The following is a 10,852-nucleotide window of genomic DNA, read 5'->3' as shown; positions in this document are numbered from 1 at the left end:
TTTTTTAAGCTATTCTTTTGAGAGCTTAAAAAAGTTAATACCATAGCATGTCAAAGATTAATAGGATAGAATCTGTTCCCAAAATCAATTAAACACATCATTTCCAAGCAAAGGCAATTGAAAACCAATTTTTCACAGGTATATGTAATCGGAACAAGGGCTAAATCAAGTCAAGGCACTATATCATTAGGAGTAATACAATCAGTTATGAATACTGCCATAACTTTAAATTAAAAGCCATACACTTTTAATAATTATGTATTTGGGAAAATTTCAAGCAACAATTCTTTGAAGCTAATTTGTTTCTCTTAACAACTGAGGAAGAATTGATATCTGAGAAAGTTGGAGGCCACCCAAGGAGAGAATTCAATGCCAACAAGGAAATCAAATTACTTGATTCACAAAATTGTTTTTTATTAAGCTTCTCCTATAGTCCAGATTGTCACTTGAAGGCTGGGAGAGCAACCACCTCCATAGTACTTAAAAGCCTAGTTGAAAGTAAAAAAACCTGAAAGAGACTTCAAATCTGCAGGCAAGGAAGATTTGGAAAGAGTTCACTGGTTTCTAAACCCAGTTACTACTCAGAAGCACCTACAGAGCTTGTTAACCCTAGATTCCTGACCCCATTCCTAGCTATTCAGAAGGCGGAAGGAAGGTTCAGGAATGTGATTTTAAAGATATATCCCTGGTAATTCTAATGAAGTCCAAGTCCTGAGACCAGCATCTGAGAATTGCTAATATAGAACCAACAAGGAATTTAGGCCCAAAGAAGTAAAGATCAATTACATAATCTAGTTAGTAACAAAGCAAGAAATCCATTTGGATACCTTGATTAGAAAACAATGCTTTTTCAATTACATTTTATATTCCTAAATCACTCTCCCAACAACAGAACAATAATAATGTAGGTTAGGTATAGGTATAGGACCAGGCAGCCTCAGTACCTGAGTTTCAATCTTCCAATGAAAACTGGGAGGATCCACTTAAACCACAAAAGGAATTTGTGTGGCTCTTACAAAAATCCTAAATTTCAGAACATTTTCTATAGTAGCTTAGATAACTCAAAACCCAGTTTGAATACTAAGTAGCAGATATAGTGAGACTTTTTACTAGTTTACACTTTTTCGTTTTTTTTTTTTTTTGAAGATCACTCACCAAAAATCAGTGCATATTTGTTGTGTGATATTGCAGGTACAAAATAAACAAATGTTGATTCCTTAGCTCTTTTATCCTTGGATGTTTTCACTAGCTGAGATTTCGAAATGGGGAATTATTAAAATAAGAAGTCATACAATTACATCATATGAACTTTCACATCTGCAAGTAAAGGGATATTCTCTTTTTACTAGGCACCTACTATGCACCAAGTACGCTTAGTTAATCTGCACAAACCTTGTTAAGCAATCATTATTGGTCCTCATTTTATTAGATCAAGAAATAAAAGGAATAAAATTGGAGTAAATATTTTATTCAAGGCCACAAAACCAGAAAGTGGCCAAGCAGGAATTTGAATTCAGAACTGACAGTAATCTCAAGCTCTTTCTGCTTCCCCTAACTCTCCCTTCCCCTTCATAACCAAAATGTCTTTGTCAATAGAGGATATTTGAATAAAAGAGACAAACGTAAATGTTACTCTATATGCTAAACCTTTTCTGTACTTTACCAATAACTGTAATTCTTGATGCATTATGTTCTTCCCCAAGAGAAATAAAAAAGTATACTCTGCTGATTCTTTTTAAGTTATTATTATATAACTTTATAGGAAGACATTACAGATCTAAAATCATCTCCTTAGTATTTTGGTCCTTGAGTGACAATCTAAATTGTGCACTTGTTCTTTTTAAATGGCCATTGATTGCAGGGTTGAAAAGGCTTTGTTATATCAGAGTGGTCTAAATTTTTGAAATTTCCCTGTGGGTCACTGTATTCTCTCAAGTGACACAACCTTTTCTAGACAGTTATGTTGAAATTGCAATGGAAGTTACAACAAGAATTTTACCAGTTGCCAGTTTATTTTTGGATCCAAGAGGTACCTAGGAAATTGTCCTCTTGAAAATTAATCTAGTTTGAAACGGAAGAAGGCCAGTGGCATGGTGGCTGTAAACAAGAGGGTATGAAATGGGGACAGTGCCAATATGTGTTGTCTTATCAGACTACTGCCTCTTCCCAATCTAAAACAGCAGCACGTTCTAATTAAAATGTGGGAGAAGAGTAGAGGAACAATTGTATCATCAAGGAGACAATTTCTAACACATAGGACTATTATTTATAATTATTAGCTTCATTATCCTCATCACCATTCGTAAAATATCTGAGTTCTAGAGAGGAGTTCTAAAGTGGATTTCTTTGCAAGAGCAAGAGTCACTTCACATTAACACCAGATTCCACAGATTTTGAATTGGTTCCCAATGGGCTATTTTTACTGGAACTAAAGACAATAAACTGCCTGCGTGTGGTGTGAGATACCTATAGATATGCATCCCCTGGGCCCTCTCAAATTTTTCTCATTAGTCCTTACTAGATCTTTTGAACCATGAAGAGTGGTGCTGTCTTCAGTCATCAGATTAAAAAAACAAAAAGAAATAAAAAAGATGGTGAGTTTAACTGTCCACTGACATAATATACTACCCCATCCAGAGGGATTCAGGTCTTGACATAGAAATACAATGAGAGTTTACCCCAAATCTAAGTATGCAGAAAATAGAGTGTGGGAATGGGGAGGAACAGGAGGAGAAAATCCAGGAGATGTCACCTATTCTCCCCCCATACCCTTGACTTTCCCATTCCACTTTCCCAAAGAAGGAATGAGGGAATTCTAATGAACCAAAGCTCAATGGAGGATCCACGGAGAAAGAGGTTATCTTTCCTAGTTTAATGTAGTGTTAAATTAACAAAACAGGCTGCCTTTTGGGTAAACTAGCATACATCCTCCAATTTCCATTCAGATGTAATGAAATCTTTCAACATAACTCGAGTGGTCTTAATTTCCCATTTCCAGTTATTTTCTCTCTATATTTCCATTCTTAAGAATGCATCTACTTCCATTGCTTAAGTTCTCATGTCTACCAATCCAAACTTTGTAACTCTAACATTAATTTTTCAGTCAGGTTTGTTCCATATTTCCAGGACATTTCCACCAGAACATCCTGCTTTAATTCTATAGGGCCCAAAATTCAAACTAAGGAACATTCCCACCTGAATAAACCTTTCTTGCTTTAAGTTCAGCTTCATTGCTTTCCATTACATTTCCAAATCACTCAAGCTTAAACTAGACCTGTCTTCGAGTCTTTTTTTTACTCCTCCCCTAATAATCAGTACCATCTTTTCTTGTTATGATCGCTAGTGTTCATTTCTACACTGCCATTCCCTCAAATTTAGAGTTTTATTCTTGTACAGACTTGCAGTTTCCAACAAATTTTCAGCCTCTGTCTGTCACAATTAATTCTCTGACACTAAAGCTAAGTAAGTCTTTACAGAACCTCAACACACCATTTGCTTAAACATGTATGCTTTTTCACTGTAGCCTTTCTAATCAAGCCCAAACTTCTTAGCCCAGCATTTGAGATGGTCCATTCATTATCTGACCCTACCTTGCCTATCCAACCAGATAACACTCATTAGAACATAATTCCTGAACCCACATCTTTTGCTTTAGTCAAAGAATTCCCCCTAACGCCACCTTCTTTCCCCGAAGTACACCAAGTATTCAGAATGTCTGACTTTCCATTATCTAGATGCTATAGCTTTCTGGACTCAATTTCAATTTCAACTTTGCAGTGAAGCATTTCCTGGTAACTTCAGAACAGAACTCTTAACCACTTTTCTAAAAGTCCACAACATAAGTCATGTGAATCTAATTATACGCTATCACTTTTAAATAATTTTTTTCCACTGCTTTGTGTTATAAAGTTGCCTCCTCCTGCATTGCAAGTAGTTGGAGGATCTTGATAATGAGAAGTGGTTTTATTTGTTTCTTTAGTCAGAGAACAGTTATAAAACTATACACTATGTTTGGTGTTGAGTCTTAATTGTCACAATTTAAAATCTCTTTTTATAATTTTAAGGGTCTTAAATGTGTAACCACATTTCTAATAGGGAAATTTCAATGGCCCTGTGTAAGGCCTGAGGTCATTTAGTTGAAGACAAGTTGAAACAGAGTCACAAATTCTCCCTTAAGTATGTCAGTTTTGTTCAGTTCTTTGCCTACTTTCCCTGTGCTGAGTTCCCCACCAGCAGACCCTGAGACAAGGATTTATATGCAGGTGATAGGAAGAAAGTGCTGCAAAGACACTTGCAGAGAGGAGGGCCAATGGGACAGTGAAGAGGAAATCAAACAAGGGTGCAATTTGAGGCAAAGTTCCAGCCTCAGCCAAATCCCAGAAGAGCTCTGGAGGTGAATTCTTCATGCACCAGTCATTAACTACAGACTGATCTAGTAGGACATAAATTCCCAAGTACTTCCATCACCTGTGCACTGCAAAACTCCTCCAGGAGCCCAAGGACAGACAGACTTACAGCAAACACACTGAGGCTGGAGGATGAACCCAGAAACAGCGCATAGACTCCAAGGGAATCTGGGTGGAGTGCAGACAGTGTCTTTATCAGGATCTTCCTGGTTCTGTAACAGAAATAACATGAAGGGCTCTTTTATTTCAAATGGCTCTATGTACATAGAAAAAAATGTTAAAGGATACAAATCTAATTATTAATGGTCGGCTGTGAGATTCATGAAGGGAGACTTTCACATTTGACTTTCCACATTTCTATATTATTAGACTTTTATAACAAGCATTACTGCTGTAAGAAAAAAACCTGAACAGATTTTTCCACCAAAAACTTAATGATGTATTGTTTTATTATTATGACATGTTTTGTTGTTTGTGTTGCAAATAACTCTCAGAAAGTAACACCATCTGAATAAAAATTGATTTATCTAGGCTGTTAAAACACTCGAGTCCATTCATTAACAAACTGCATTCTCACCAAGCATAAATGATTACCATGGTAAGCTCAGAAAGAAATAAACCTTGTTAAGACTTCCATAAGAAGTGTTATTTAACTGGTTTTGTAGTCTGTGGCCACTAGAATTTTGGCTCTAATTCTAAAATATGGTCCACTAATCATATATATAGCCTAAGCTATATGGCAGCAAAAATTTTAAGTTGTCTTTAGAAGTGTAATTTAAAAGTACTTTGGAAATACAGATGAAAAGTAGAGTCACATTTGGTTATAAAGAATGTCTTGACTGCTTTGAATATAATTGGGTAATAGCAATTGGTCAGACCTGAGTATTGAAAAGAGTAATCTGATAGCTACACGTAATATAAATTGGAAGGGCAAAAGAACGGTAGAAGTCAGAATTCTGCCAGAATAAATCAGCTAAAAGGCAGTGAAGATGATAAATAATGAGAAAGAATCAAGCACTTGTCCTACCTTTCATATAGAAGCTGTACTGCTGATAATGAAATAGTAGATGAGGACAATGATGATTTAAAAACATTAGAGGACATATGATCGTGATAGTGGAGATAAGAATGAGCAGAAACTACTTACGGGCTGAGGAGAGAGCACAAAGATAACCGAAATAGTTCTTGTTTCAGGGATATAACGTTGAATTTTTAAGAAAATACTGATTTTAAAAAATATATACAATTTTACATTTTATATTTGTTAAGTATGCCTCAATAAATCTGGGAGAAAAATAAAAGCTTCCCAGTTGACTCTAATGCAAAAAAAAAAAAAAAAAAAACAGGAACTAGGGCTGCGTGCACGGCACGATGGCGCTGGAGTACGTGCCTGAGAAGGGACGCCGGCCCGGTCAGGCCTCGGCGCGGCCCACGCACTTGGCTAACATGCTCGCTCCCGCCTCCCGCCACGCGCCGGCCACCGCGGAGGCCTCGTCCACCAGAGGCCCGGTGCCTCTCAAGGAGTTGGAGCTGTACTTCCTCATCGCGCGGTACCTCTCGGCGGGTCTGTGTTGGAGAGGGGCCCAGGTGCTGGTCCATGAGTTGGAGCAGTACCAATTGTTGCCGAAGAGGTTGGACTGGGAGGGCAATGAGCACAACAGGAGCTACAAGGAACTGGTCTCGTCCAACAAGCATGTGGCTCCTGATATCTGTTGTATTGCCAGCGCATTGGTGCTATGTTGGATAAAGAAATTCCACCCAGTATTTCAAGAGTCACTTCTTTACTTACCGCAGGAAGGCAGTCTTTGCTACCTACAGCGAAAGGTACCTTAATTTGAGGAAGTGTTCTGCTTCATATCAATAGCTTAATAATTATTATAATTGTGAAGTAATGTAAGCATTGTGGAAGAAAAGTGATAATGTAACTATAAATCATGCTGTAGACTATAAAATTCTCTGCATTTAGCATAGAACATTGAATTTTATTACCTAAGTGTTTAAAATGGGTCCTTCTGCATTAAAAAGTTGATAAAGATATAGATGTTAAGCTAAAAAGCTTGAATTTATTCTGAGATGTGTTTGAGGTTTTATCAATGTGAGTTCTTAATTTTCCATTTTGTAGCTCACTCATAGTTTCATTGAATGTAATTGTATGTGTCTGATAAACTCTTTTAAATGCTAGAATTTCATTTGATATTTAGATTCTGAAAGCCCTTTGTTATAAAGGGAAGTGATTTTCTAAATTTGGTAGCAGCTTGAAAACAAGCATCAAAAAATGTAAAATTGCATGATTCTTTTTTTACTAATTTAATTTTTTGCAAAGTTATGTGCTAGCAAAATGTTTGGAATTGCTATTCTTTTTCTATTAGCTTGGTGATATATGACTTGGACTAAGTGTTTGTATGTGATATAATCTTTGTGTACATGTGACTAAACTGCTAATAGCCAAATACTGTTGATTTTTCTGATCCTGAGCATACATCAAGTTCATTCCATGATTTTGTTTTTATTATTATGAGCTATTGCTGATGCAATGCTGTCTCTTAGATGCACCACCAGTATTAAGGTTAACTGAAAAAGAACAACCCTCCCTCTTGGTTCTGTGCCAGACTGGTTTGTTAGCTTTAGTTGTTTCTTAGTGCTCTAGTCATGGCACACTGTGGCACTAATCAGGAAACTGTTTATATTCTTCCTCTTCTGTGTCCCTATTCACTTTGTAATTATTCTATTTTAGCTAGTTATATGGTAGTTATTTGGTGGCCTGTTTTCCTTTGTTTTCTTTGCTCGTGTCAAGTTCCACGTCATTGTTTTGTGATGAGCCATGATTTAGAAGTGGCAGACCTTAGAAGAGACTTCAGCAAGCTGCTCTAGGGTAAAGGCCGTATTCTCTATTTGTTTTGTACTAGTACCACAAGAGGATGCCTTGTAACCGCTCTTTGGTCATGATTGTGGTAATGAATCCATCCATGTAAAATGCAATATGCCTGTTAGTTTGGGGCACTCGAGGCTCAATAGAGGTTTAGTATGATGCCTTCCCTCTCTCCTCTGAGTTGTGAAGAAACTAATTTCTCGCAGTGTGACTGCTTATAACCTATGTTCTGCCACTATCTCCTATAGAAGAGAACAGACTTTTTATTTTCTTAGTGCATTTGCCGGTAGGTCAAGGAGGGATGGACTTTGAATTAGTGTTCAGATTCACAGATCCTACATAAGTACTCTTCAGTAGAGGACTTTCTGTGATCCTAAAACAAAGGGAAAGCTATATAATTTATCAGCACTTCCGAAAGAGAGAGACTAAAGTCATGGCAGTATTGGCCAAATTAATTTTAAAACTGAACAAGTCATGAATTTTCATATAAATCAAAGACATTAAATTTTCCTTGTAAGAGCTTCCATTTTGAAAAGTTGGATCAGTTGTAAGACCTTTTATTTTAATATTGCATGGTATAATTCCACATTGAAAAATAAACACTTGGTATTAAATGGGACTTGACGTCAAAAGATCTGGTTTTCTGGTCCATTTTTACCAATCATTTGCTGGGTATATCTTTAAAGGTACTGGAACCTTTGAGTCTCAGTTACCTTACTTGTAAATTGGCAAAAATACCTACCTCAACTCTGGTTGCTGTGAGGATTCAATGAGATAACGTATGTTGAAAGCACCTTGTGAATTGTAAAGGGCTACACAAAAGTTAGTTGTTGCTGCTGCTGTATCTGAGATGTGTTAATTTTTTTTTTCCTTCAGAAATAGTCTAATAAACTTACAGGGCTTTTCTATTAAATTATATTAGTTGGTAAACAGTTTATTACAATATAAAAAAAGAATTAATATGTGAATACAAAATTTTGATATTTTAAAAGCACACTTGCAGCAGTATTGGAAACTAAAACAACGGCATAGGAAAACATGGCGAGAGAAGAAATACCTAGAAGAAAATACCTAGAAGGGCAAATATTAACAGAATCAAACTTTATCAGGGAAAAAAAAATGGCGTCAGATTATTTGACGTTTCTGACTGAATTTTATACCTTTTCAATCGGCACTTCTAAGGAGTTTGGCACAAATTTGAGGAATGCCAAATTTGTCAAAGACTCCTCAAAGACTAAGCAGTACCTATATCCGAGTTTAAGTTAGCCAGAAAGCAGAGTTACCCATAATACCACTTTCTTTTACTTTTCCCTTCCAACTTTTTAGATTCAGGGAATACATGTGCAGGTTTGTTATATGAGTAAATTGCATGTCACGGGATTTGGTGTACAGATTATTTCATCACCCAGGTAATAATCACGGTACCTGATTACTTTTTCTGTCCTCACTCTCCTCCCACTCTCCATCCGCAAGCAGACCCCACTGTCTGTTGTTTCCTTCTTTGTGTCCATGTGAAATAGTAAATTTTAAATATAGGTGGATTTAGACATAAGGATATTTGGCAGGCAATGGAAATAGGTGCCTGGAGCTTTGAAAAGGTTGAAAATGTAGATTTGAGCCATCACTAAAAGGGTGATAGAAGCTACAAGAGTAAATAAGATAAGCAAAGGACAAACAAAATTGGAGAGAAAGAACAGGGAATGCAATCATGGATGGTATTTGGAAGACAATTGGGAGAGGTTACTTAGGGGTGGGGAGGATCTAAAAAAGTGAAGCATCCCTGATACCAAGAAATGAAGCTGATGTTGGAAAACGTAAGGGAAGAATATTTTGTACATGCAGAATATTTTGTTGATTTTCACTGTAAAAGTTGACTTATAAAACAACTCTATTTTCCATCAATTTTCACAGCTCGAGAATCAGTCCCAGAAGAGATAAAAATTATTTTTCTACTGGGCGCAGTGGCTCACTCCTGTAATCCTGGCACTTGGGAGGCCGAGGCAGGTAGAACACGACGTCAGGAGATCGAGACCATCCTGGCTAACACAGTGAAACCTCGTCTCTACTAAAAATAAAAAAAACAAATTAGCCGGACGTGGTGGTGGGCGTCTGTAGTCCCAGCTACTTGGGAGGCTAAGGCAGGAGAATGGTGTAAACCCAGGAGGCAGGGGTTGCAGTGAGCCAAGATCGCGCCACTGCACTCCAGCCTGGGTGACAGCGAGACTCCGTCTCAAAAAAAAAAAAAATTATTTTTCATTCTACATTATTGAGAATTAAAATTACTCAAAGAAATATATTGCATTTTATCTGGCTAAATTCCCCCCAGAGAATACAACTCTTGTTCAAAATGTATTCAAATTACCCCATTGTCATCAATGACAAAATTTCGAATTCTGCAACCTTTGGTCTACCCAGGAAGGAATTAAACCTTTTCTTCTGAGTTACTAAAGATTTCATGGGCTTAAAGTATAAGCTAATATAAACACCCCAAATATAGCATGCAACTGTGAGTCAAATAATTTGAGTCAAGTAACCAAGCTGGAAAACACAAACTGGGGTAAGCAAATATAAGAAATTATACGAGGATCCAGAGGTGTACACCAGTTGACAAGCCATGTTTAGGTACAGGAAGGATACACTTGAGAAAGAAGGGAAAATTTCACAGGTTAGAGCATACAAGCAGAGTCTAGCACATGAATGATATGCAAAGCCTTGGGATCATGGTATCCTGTTGCTCTCGCCTGATCTATGCCTCACTCAAGGGCTTATGTACTTTGCTACAGAGCCTTGACCTGAATTGTCCTACATCTTTTAGCATCTTTAGATGCTAAAACTTCCAGAAACCTTTAAATTTAAGTATTCAATTTATTACTCATCTTCAGATTACTAATATTTGTTCCTGTCTCATGCTTTTTCCTAGCAGCTCATACCCTGATCCAAAATTCATATTATACATATTTTTTTTCTTTTTGGCACTTTATAGATTGTGCTATTAGCTATTTTCAGAAATCCGATTAAACCTTAGACCCTATATTTAAAGTTTAATATTTTTATCATCACCACTAAATTATTCTGTGGTATGAAAGTGACCCAAATTTTCAACATGAAATATATTTGTTATCCTGCCTATTTGCAGTTTGGGAAATCATTTTCACTGCTCAATGACTTGTATCATATAGGTGCCACTTGTATTATTTTAAGCACCTATAGACATCCCTGTTATTAAAGTGATTAAAATAAATATACTTACTGAATGTTTGAAGGAACTTTATAACATTGTTCCAGAAACATCTGTTCAATGCCACTAGATTCTGTGTTTGCACCACCCACAGCACGCTATAGTATACTTGAGAGTTGAATTGCGCCATTGATTTGGTATAGTTTTTGTACATGGACTGACCTTCCAGAACTTTAGAGTAATTTTATTCTCCTTGTCATTCAACATTTTCAAGGATTCATCAGCAATAGCTTTGTATAATTTGCTCTCTCTTTTTGAGAAGTAAAAGAAAAAATTGGACATATCTGCGTTGCCATCCTAAAATAAATAGAAAATTAATTTATGTAAATCTGATAATAT

General features: G+C 36.6%; 1 pseudogene; it reads left to right on the top strand.

The window, feature by feature from the left end:
- The first annotated feature begins 5,777 nt into the window (after nucleotides 1-5,777).
- Nucleotides 5,778-6,244, top strand: LOC108527184 (bromodomain and WD repeat-containing protein 1 pseudogene; annotated as a pseudogene).
- The last annotated feature ends 4,608 nt before the right edge of the window (nucleotides 6,245-10,852 follow it).

Source organism: Rhinopithecus bieti, unplaced genomic scaffold, assembly GCF_001698545.2.
Source record: "Rhinopithecus bieti isolate Rb0 unplaced genomic scaffold, ASM169854v2 scaffold_2453, whole genome shotgun sequence".
NCBI lineage: Eukaryota > Metazoa > Chordata > Mammalia > Primates > Cercopithecidae > Rhinopithecus > Rhinopithecus bieti.
The sequence above is the reverse complement of the archived record's forward strand: the minus strand, read 5'-3'. Positions and strand labels throughout refer to the sequence as shown.